Raw genomic sequence first — 10,590 nt, forward strand, 5'->3', positions numbered from 1 at the left:
TGTCACCTTTTTTATGAATAAATGTGACTTTTAAACATTCTCAAAGATCAGGAATGATAATGACGTAGCACAGAAGTGAAACAATCTAACTAAACCGCTCAAAAGTATATAACATATAGTTACATAACAATAGAAGCCATAAAAGTGGTATATACATATATAACGCCTCCTTACCCACTGTATCCTGAAAACGACGGAATTGTGCATTCAGCCATAAGTGTCACCCAAGACACGCTCCATCCACATTATGGTTTGGCCCACATTCCAACGACCACATTGGTGTACTACAAGGGTGATAAGCCCCTAATAACCCTGATACTCTTCCTTTTCAATGGTGTTTTTTTCATGTTTTGTCCGAGGATTAATTCAGTGGTGGAGAGTGAGGAGACCATCCTGTTCCGTGACGTTTATACTCATCGTCAATGTCCACTCATTGTGCTCCGCGTGAATTATTACATCTTTTATTATTTATAGTGCACTCCACATTCGACGTGAATAACCATCGCGCAGACATTGTCACCGCACATTATTTACATACCATTGTGCGGCGATAAACCCCGGTGTAATTTATAACCACCCTGTATGTATAGCTCGGCAATGGAACGAGCGTATAAATTAATTTTGGCGTCCATAAAAAAATAAATACGTTCTATATTGATACAATTTCGGACGTGACGGATTTACATATAAATTAAATATTTCCCGAGTTTCACGTTTTTAAAATATCCATATATCTGGCTAACCTAACTAGCAAGTAATATCACTATACATATGCATACATGGAAATAAGTTACGGTGTTCTTTTGTATAAGCCTAATAAAGATGAAAACGATGTATATACTCAATTGATAACATTATTCACCTCAGTCGCAGCAACATGTGTTCACAATGGCCGTGTCAATTCTTAATTACATTCAATTTTTTGTACAATTTATGAAAAGCTGCTAGAATTGTTATTAAAAAAAATAAGTCACTTTTATAATGCATAAATGAGTGAAAGGATATATTCATCAATCTTAAACTCATTTTAATATGTAGTTACAGATCGATGATTCTTAATTATATATAACTATTATTAAATAAACGGTTACCTAAATATTAAGCTATCGAAAAATCAATGCGCATTTAGATACAACGAAATATACAAGACGCAAGACTTCTATGACGTAATCAAGAAACTAGTTTTCAGGCTCACCAAATGCATTAACCTATAAAAGCCATTGGGGTCATATATGCATACCTGGATTATTATAGTTAAATACTCATAACAAAAAAAGTATTGCTGATTATCTTGAATTGTGAATATGTTTACGTATACATATGTATGTAATACATATGTATTTAACCAGCACTTTTTTTTTAATAATTTGGCATCAGTGTTGAAAATATTGAAAAATAAATATAGGGATGTTATAAACCTATATTTTTTTTAAGTCGCAAAGTTGCTTTCCGAATTTCACTTGTAGTTGACAAATTTTTGTTTTAGACTTTCTCTATTGAATTGTAAATTTTAACGAGAAAAAATATATATATTATATATATATATATATATATATATATATATATATATATATATATATATATATATATATATATATATATATATATATATATATATATTATATTACTATGATATTAGAATACTATATAATCATATTGAGCTATCATGTATGTACAGTAACACAAATAAAAATAAAGAAGTAAGTCAGGAGCGTTCGGTTATTTAATTTGAAAATATTGTTTAAAGTATATGTTGCCTTCTTGCAAATGAATAGCGTAAGATTATGAGCGCGTATTTAAATTCAATAAATATCATAAAACTATATTGTGTATTTAATGTGCGTTGTGATACATATATTATTTATTTAAACTAATACACTATTTAGCAACTTTCCCTTATGATACAGAACAATTTTTCGTTCTCCGGTAATGTACACTTCGTGTACATGAAAAAATGGGTCATTGTTAGTGATTTAAAATGGTATTTACAAAAAATTCAATGCCTTAACTAATGTCTTAACAAATATTGTAATATAAGTGCTGTAAACTTGTATAAAATATTTGTTTACAAAAATCAAGTTAAGCCTCTGTACTCAAACATCATATCTAACTTTTTTACCTGTTTTTTTTTTGTCAGAATAATGTTTTTTGTTACTTATATATTGTAATTATCTAATATATGAACATTTTATGCGGCATATTTTAAGAGACATTCGCATAATAAGATTACATGTACGCTTGGTGTACATTACAGTAAAGGAAATACAGATTTGATTCAAGTAATAAAACCTACCAAAACGTACGACATCTTTGTACAAAACTATTTCATTCCTATTGCAGTAATACTGTATAAAATTTAAAGTAAATTTCTTAAGGAATATACTTTAAAAAAATTAAATGCGGTATCATAAATTTGACAATACGATAAAATGACAACACTATCGACATGATTTTTTTCTAAAAATAGAACTTATAAAGGATTCACTTTAAATTTTTTTTACCAATATAATAAACGAGAAGACGCACTTTTTGATGTTAAAAAGTAAGCTCTCAGCAGTACATCTCCACAAAGAATTCAGAATGGTCCACAAAGACAACGAGTCAGATGCTTTAGAACAGTTTTAAGTCATTTGCAAACAACAAAAAGTAAGATAAAATATTTAGTCAGACTTTTTTATTTCTTCTGACAACTACAGTTTCTAAGTTATTAATTTATGATGCAACTTTAGCCACAATAAATATTCAATTGGAATGTTGAACGCGTCCGCATAACAATGGAACTAATTCGAATTGGTGTTAAATAATAGGTTTAAGTAAAATAACTAAATTTCATTCGATCTTCACCGCAAAGAGGATTACACTAACATTAATTCCAGATTACCTAGTAAAAACAAATTCAATGATCGCGCTAACAAAGTAGAATTATTACAACTCTTCGACTAATTGCGTAACCATTGACAAATTTAACATGACCCGAGGTGACAGTGCAACGTCTGGTGGCAATGTGTTTTTCGTCACTTTGTCGGCGGTACTGTTTACGGTCAAATTATATGTATATTTAGACATCAACTTGGTGGTAGTATAAACTCGACGGGAGGCTCGATGCAAGCGCTCCATTTGATGTTTTAATCGTAATTAATTAGCCCGTCAGACCTCCCGGCGCGATGACTATTAATTTAGAGACCTTATCCCGATTAGTCACCGGGATATCCTGCACGTCCTTATCTCGCGTTTCCGGGTTAACGCGGTTTCAATTTATGTCGTGGGCATGTTCTGGAGGTAAACGTCCTTTTGTGTATAAATCTCATATAATATGAAAAAAATATTATTTTCTCACTCACGTGAAAAAAGTTGAGAGCTACTGGTTTTAATGATTCTTTCAGAGTATTGATGTGGCAAGTATTTTATACGTTTCCTTTGAAGAGAGACATATTTAGACCAATGTGCCACCAATTATGGTACAACTTTTCTAATGAAGCAAGGTGTGGCCTATTATATGCGAAACCATCGTATTGTATAGCAAGGCATCTTTGTCACTTTTACTAAAATTTACATTTTAACATCCATTTAAGAGTTCAGGGCATCAGAACTTCAAGAGCTTTTTACTTTAACCCAATGAGTTCATAGAAACTTTGACCAAGAAGTAGCCGATCCAACTTCAGACCATCTATGATCGCAGAAGCAGCTGCTTCTCTCTTCGCATCTCCTGGTCCATCTCTATGCCCGTAATCCAGAGTCGACGCCTGAATCCTACGGACACATCCATGGAATACTAATCACGTTAAACTAACGTATACAAACTATACGCGAAGATCTCAATTGTTGCACAAATATTAAATAAAAAATGTATTCTCAGATATGTAACCGTATGTCACGGCGAGGATTTTCCGTTGTAAGGTCAAGGCCTTGGTCAGGTGACCGATTCACAGTTAACTATTTTCGATCATGCATCACAGAAGCGACGAAACGAAACGCGTGTCGCTTTGCTTGGTATATTATGATTTCTTTTATTATGTCACTCATTCACACGCCTCGTTAAAATGAGATATGCGCGGTATTGTATACATATCGGTATCTCGGAACTGTCAAATGACGTACAAGTACTCTTGTTTATATTATTGTATACAAGTGCGACGAAACGTCCGGTGTATACTCAATTATTATGACGGTGAGTGGTAGAAGTGCGATAGAAGTAATCGTGTGTGCAGAATTGAAGTTATGAATCTGATGTGAAATTATGCATGAAATCTGCCGTGTTAAATCTGATAAGATTGTTATTGTAAATATATACAATAGTTAGCAAAGTATAAGAATTATAAAAAACGATCCATAACACACGTTCATTTTTATAATCAGAAGTTATCATATATGGCGAAAACTTGGTTCTGATGCAACAATCTAAATCTATTTAATATCTTCACCTATAATATATACTGCAATATTAATGTAAATTAACGACCGAAATTATATTTTAGATATATTAGTGTTATCACCCTGTGTGCTATACGAGGTCAACGAAATTGTTATTTATCGAACAAATATGTATTTATTGATATTATATGTTTATATAGTGTCTTCACACTAGTCGAATGTAATTGTATTGGCGAATTATCACACAAGAAATGACATAGAATACAGTTGTACTCAACGCAAGAAGACTCAGATTAACCGTAGGGTTATTAGGGAGAGGAGCAGACGTGGACCAATGGAAGGTTTAGCTAAGCGATCTCTAATGGTTGGGTAAGAGAGAGTATTTGAAGTTTGGTAATTTTACTTAGCTGTCTCGAGCTCATTTACCTACGACTCTTCTCAAACGGTATTGTCATATTTATAAATTATATATAACATTATGTAATATAATCAATCTATGTTTTTTTTATAATATAAAATAATATACTATTTACTTGTAAATGTGTATTTTTTTTGTTTTTAATCTTTGAATAGCTAGAGTTACAAACCGAGACGTTAACATTAAATTGTTGACAAAGCCGAGATATTACCAGTCCAAATTAACAAACTTCCTTTAAACAAAACATCAATAACTCCTATTTGAACACCCCAATTTCTAAATACAAGAGGGTTTGCATGAACTCAAACCAAAAGGAGCCGCCGATTATCAACAGACGAGATTGAGAAACCAGCCGCTTCCCTTTTCGCGTCAACCCTAGTCCTACTCAACATCGAGAATCAAGAGTTCAACCCGCTTTGCAGATAACTATCATTTAGACGCCGACACGGATAAAAGGACTTCGCGTATTCGCTCACATGATTATAGAATTTTATATAAACGTGACTAACTTTTTTGCACAAATATCATCTATAAATAAAAACAAATAACTGCACAAATATCAATTAATTGTAAGTATAATATAAAATTGAAAAAGTTTTTTTTTTGCATTATTCATAATGCATATATCTGTGATTATTTATTATGATTTATTTATTATAATTGGATCATTATATTATTAATTATATATACATAAATTAAAAACAAGTACTTTTTATTATTATAGTGTTACTTGTATGAAAAAATCATGGTAGTGGTCCGCGGGATACAAAATTTTGAGTTTAGCGGTCCGTGAGGTCCGAAAGGTGAGCGACCGCTGACTCACATGATGCAATATTCGACACGTTAAGAATAATTTCCAATTAAGAAATCTTTTTATTGTTTTGAACAAAAATATTATTGGTTTAAGCCTATAATAATGTGTGTATTTCGTGTAAAATTTAAAATATTCGATACAACTGCACTTGTCACGTGCAGGAACGCACGAGAAAAGTGCAGAGCAGATATAAAAATAAAATCATTAATTTGTTCAAACCTTAAAAAATGTGAAAATTTAATTATTATAATTAATTTTTAGAATTGAAAATATTAAATATAAGCAAGATAGCTCATATTCATTAAAATTTAAAAAAAAATACCCTTCACATTGAGATTTGTCAATATTATAATATTATGTACTTTATTGTTTATCTAAAGATCGGTCTTGTCATAATCACTCATTACAAAAATTTAATTTTATATATTTTTTAACATCGTAATATAATTTCTTGAATAAATAATAATGGGTGAGAGTTAACCCTTTCCACGCTACAAATCATATTTTATGCGAAATATTTTAATTAGGCATTTAAAATTATTAAAAATATCTACTCATATTATTTATCAGATAATTAAACGTGTTTTATTTGTTGCTCAGTGTTTCCATATAGTGAACTTCCATTCCAGGGCAAAAGCAATAAAATCGTGCCATCGCGGTGAAAACGCTCGATTATCAAACATTGATATTAAGACTTTTTATAACAATATTACAAGTAAAAAGCAAATAAAGCACAACTTCACCGAATTTTGGTCAATAGGAGAGCGCAAAAAACAATTATCACTTCTCAGAAGTCAAAAATTTACGTCAAAAGCAATAAAATCGTGTAACTCGATCTGAATTTTCAGATCGAATACCTAAATTTACTACTACTAATTTACATTCGTTGAATATTTCCTCTCACGTCGTATATTTTTTAAACGTTCAAAAAGCAATAAAGTCAACAATAATTTGCAAACAAATTTTAACACAAACGGAGCCGGGGCAAAAAACTACAATCTGTACCTTTGAATAATAATGTTTAATGTTAAAGTACTACCTAGAAAATGGGTGCTTTTGAAGGCAATGTTCCGCTCCTTTTATTTATTGTATGTATAAAAAGTGCTGAAGGAACTTATACCAGAAATACATCAGAAACAACTGTAGTTTTAGTTCAGATTTATTATTTGAAATCGGTTTTTACTTTTTTTTATAAATATATTCTTGCTATGATTCTAGAGTCGGGCACCTCAAGGAGAATGGGCCCCGGAAATTGGTCCCCTCCCCCAGGCCTGGATATAATTAATAAGTTATCATAATTTTCCATGTTTTTTTTAACATATATGATATCTCTATGAGCTAATTTTATACTTAATATGTACGACCTAACTCGATTTTAATTAATCATCACGATATCTATCCGTGAAATTAGAAACATCAAGGAAAAGCAAATCTGCGATAATCGATCGGAATTTTAATTATATAATAATTATTAATTCTGACGTCACACACGATAAATATTAAATAAAACATTAGTCACCAACTCTACTTCAATAACAAATATTTTGTATTTAACTGTAAATAAATGTTTTTATGTATATTTTAATTACTCTTTTACCTACAAAATTAATAAATCAACAGTTTTGACAAAGTGAAATAAATCATTTAAAATACTAAAAATACTACTATGTAGTAGTCAAATATTTTTGTTTATAAATTTAAGGAAAGTCCATTTATCGTAAAATGAAATAATTATTATTTATTTAACTTTTATATTACCTGACTAGTGTACTATTATATTATTACACTTCTGCCACAATGATTATATAATTATATAATAATTTATGTCCTAAAAATATGAGCATCCTAATTAATAATACAAAAATACCATATATTTGTGGTAATAGTGAATAAGTTGACAACTCGAGATGCATGAAATTATAAATTATTTTATTGTCGCGCTCTAGGCTGTGAATAGATAAGTTCAACAACTTTATTCAGATTCACTGGTTAATATTTCAACAACTCTCTGAGCGATTTAACTTCATAACACGATGATTGTATAGCTTACAATGTTATATCTTACTGTGTAACATTTAAAAGGTGTTTACGATCAACTATAAAAACATCACAAAAGTAATAAATGTATTTTGTACAAAATATTAAACTTTAAGATGCTATAAGAATATATAGTTTCGACTTGTCAACTTATTCACGCTCACCAGGTATTTTATTCATGCAAACGTGAGTTAATAAATAATGTTAAGATAAAAAATATTATGGGTTTTAATTTTAGTTAGTTAAAAAACAATTTTTGCACAATGTGTAATCAATTGTATTTTAAAATAAGCTAATTAATTCACGATTCGAATTAAAAAGTGAATGCACTCGAAAACAATGAACTATACACAGTGAATAATAATTAACAATGAAGTGCACGTGGAGTGATTAAGCAGATTCCATTTTAAAATACTCGGTTATTCGTGGCTATGATTTTTTTTATAGCATATATAACTACCCACATGATTCAACAAGGCAAAAAAGGATTTATATTTTATTGGAAATTCACTCTAAAAAGATATTAAAGTTGGTTTTGATTCTGATTTTGCCAACAAAACCGGAACATATGATCCATTTCCGAGTCAGCTGATCGAAGCGTTCGACTCGACCATCGGTGAAGCTACAGAACGGTCCAAAACCAAACAGTAACAAGACATTTCATAAACAAAATACGACTTGTTGCGAGTTTACTTTTTAAAAATAGGTAGATGTCACTACCAGGTTGTGCAATTCAAAAAAACTCGTTACAGTGAGTCGTCCGATAAATCGATTAATTCGCTACATCGGGTCATCGTCGTCATTCAGCAATTTACTGTTATAAAATGTGTTGTAACATGTCCGAGTGGACGCGAGTGTCTCGTGAGATGAAACGAGATATTTAGTGTTTATGTTAAATCATAAATATACTCACGAGACGCGTAAGACGTCCAGGGGTGTTTATTAATCCGTGTGTGTGTGAGGTTATGCACGTAAACACGAAATGTCAACGATCCAAATTATAGGTTATGTCTACCGCGCAACCGACGAACGTTCGACACCGAGCGCCGAAGCCGACTGACGCTTGTTATGATCGGCGCGGCGCTCTGGCGGTAAGAAATTTAACTAAACGTGCGCGCGCACATTTTGAATTTGCTTATCATGAAATGCTAAACATTTTTTATTCAAATATTAGATTGTTTACGTTTATAATTGAATTAAAACGACTTTCATACAATAGTTGCATACAATCAGTAGCGTAGTGATACGCTCCACTTCTATAAGAATTCATCCGAAATAAAAAACTGAAAATCGAATTTTTGCAGGTCCGGAAAATTTATCGCCTACAATTTACTACCAGCAATCAATCGCTAAGTTTTTCATATAATTTATATAATTTTATTCCTAATTTTAAATGTGTTAGGTGTTATTTTTACCATAAGCGCAGTGAATAAATATAGTTTCACTGATATTCACTAGTGGATTTATAGACTAATTGTTTTACACATTTTATCCAACCAAATTAATAAAATTATGTTCTTTATATTAAAAATAATATCAGTTGCGAAACATCCATTTGCTTTTCAAATACAAACTTAACCTAATGAAAGTTCTAAAACTAATTATAGCTTTTGAACTTCCATTAGATTAATTCGTTTAGGTTAGATTCGGGGAGTAACATCAATTATACGTTTCGCAGCTGTCATTTTAGAACAGTATATAATTTAAACCTCTCAACCATTTGAGTGCCAAGGAGCGCGATCGCACTTGCGTTGAGCGGTTACATATTTCGACGTCACGTCAGTATCTCTTGGCAGTTCCCGCGTGCCGCATGTGTTTTAGGCCAGAAATACATTAGGCTTTTGATATATGTATACTTATATTGCTTTTTACTTCAATTTGAATTTACAACGGTGAAAATAAATAATATAAAATAAACATTTTTTTTAATTTTTCCAAGATAACAATCTGAGTTCAATGACTGAAACATTTGAAAATGATGACGATTCGCTGAAAGATTTTGCGAGTAGTGCTGATTGTTATATGGAATATGAATCTGAAGATTAATGAATTTCATTGCTACTATTCGAAACAAACCCAGAGTTTTTAATCTCATCAAAAGCTTAGAAAGCATAGAAATTGACTCGAATTTAAATTTCATGTTCAATGAAGTTCAGGTGAATTTCGATACACATCATCAGCCAACCTCTTTATTTTTTGAATCGCCCGTTATAAATCACTAATCAATATGCAAGGCAATTTTTATTTAGCAAAGTTAGTTTTGTGTCCTGCCAAAATAGCAGCAACAAGAAAGCATTTAAATTGAATGGCTATTAAGAAAAGTTCTGTCAATTAGGTAGGTACTAGCGAAACAATACAATATTTTCGCCACCAACCCGACAAACATATGTTTTGTCTATAAAAATGTAACTGTAAATCTCAAATGAAACGTTTCTGTCACATCTGCGTTTCTTTTTTCGTTTATTAGTTGGTTCGTCAATTTTGTCAAGTTAAAAACAATTGATTTTTGTATGATTTGTTACGTAATAACACAAGTGAATAAATTATTATAAATATTCAAAAAAATATTAAATAATACACTTAAAATGAACAAGAGAATAAAAATCGATATGAAAAACCGTTAAAAGAATAATGGAAAACAAAATACTTTTTTACTAATTTAAACAATAAAGCTATTTGTCTGATCTGCCATTATAGTATTGTAGTATTAAAAAAATATAATATTAAAAGACGCTTCGATTCCAAACATAATGGATATAACTCAGAATTAACTTCGGAATTCCGATCGAAAGCAGCAGATAAACTAAGTCACAATTTATTATCACGACAAAATACATTTACGCGGATGACTAAGGAACAATAAGATGCCACAAAAGCGATCTATGTAATTGCCCATTCAATTACAAAGAAGAATAAACTATTTTCTAACGGTGCTGCTAATATTGTATGT

The 10,590-nt window shown here is 30.8% G+C and overlaps 1 protein-coding gene across 2 annotated transcripts in view; it reads right to left on the reverse strand.

Moving 5' to 3' along the window:
* Positions 1–8,698, reverse strand: part of Tpst (tyrosylprotein sulfotransferase) — a 297,586-nt gene extending 288,888 nt beyond the window's left edge. For both annotated transcript variants that reach the window (XM_088196427.1, XM_088196429.1), the window contains exon 1: positions 8,554–8,698. The gene's annotated coding sequence lies outside the window, so the exon portion shown is untranslated. The remainder of the gene's footprint in view (positions 1–8,553) is intronic.
* Positions 8,699–10,590: the final 1,892 nt, after the last annotated feature.

The sequence above is a fragment of the Plectrocnemia conspersa genome, unplaced genomic scaffold, assembly GCF_051122295.1.
Source record: "Plectrocnemia conspersa isolate PC_06_02 unplaced genomic scaffold, ASM5112229v1 ptg000011l, whole genome shotgun sequence".
Classification (NCBI taxonomy): Eukaryota; Metazoa; Arthropoda; class Insecta; order Trichoptera; family Polycentropodidae; genus Plectrocnemia; species Plectrocnemia conspersa.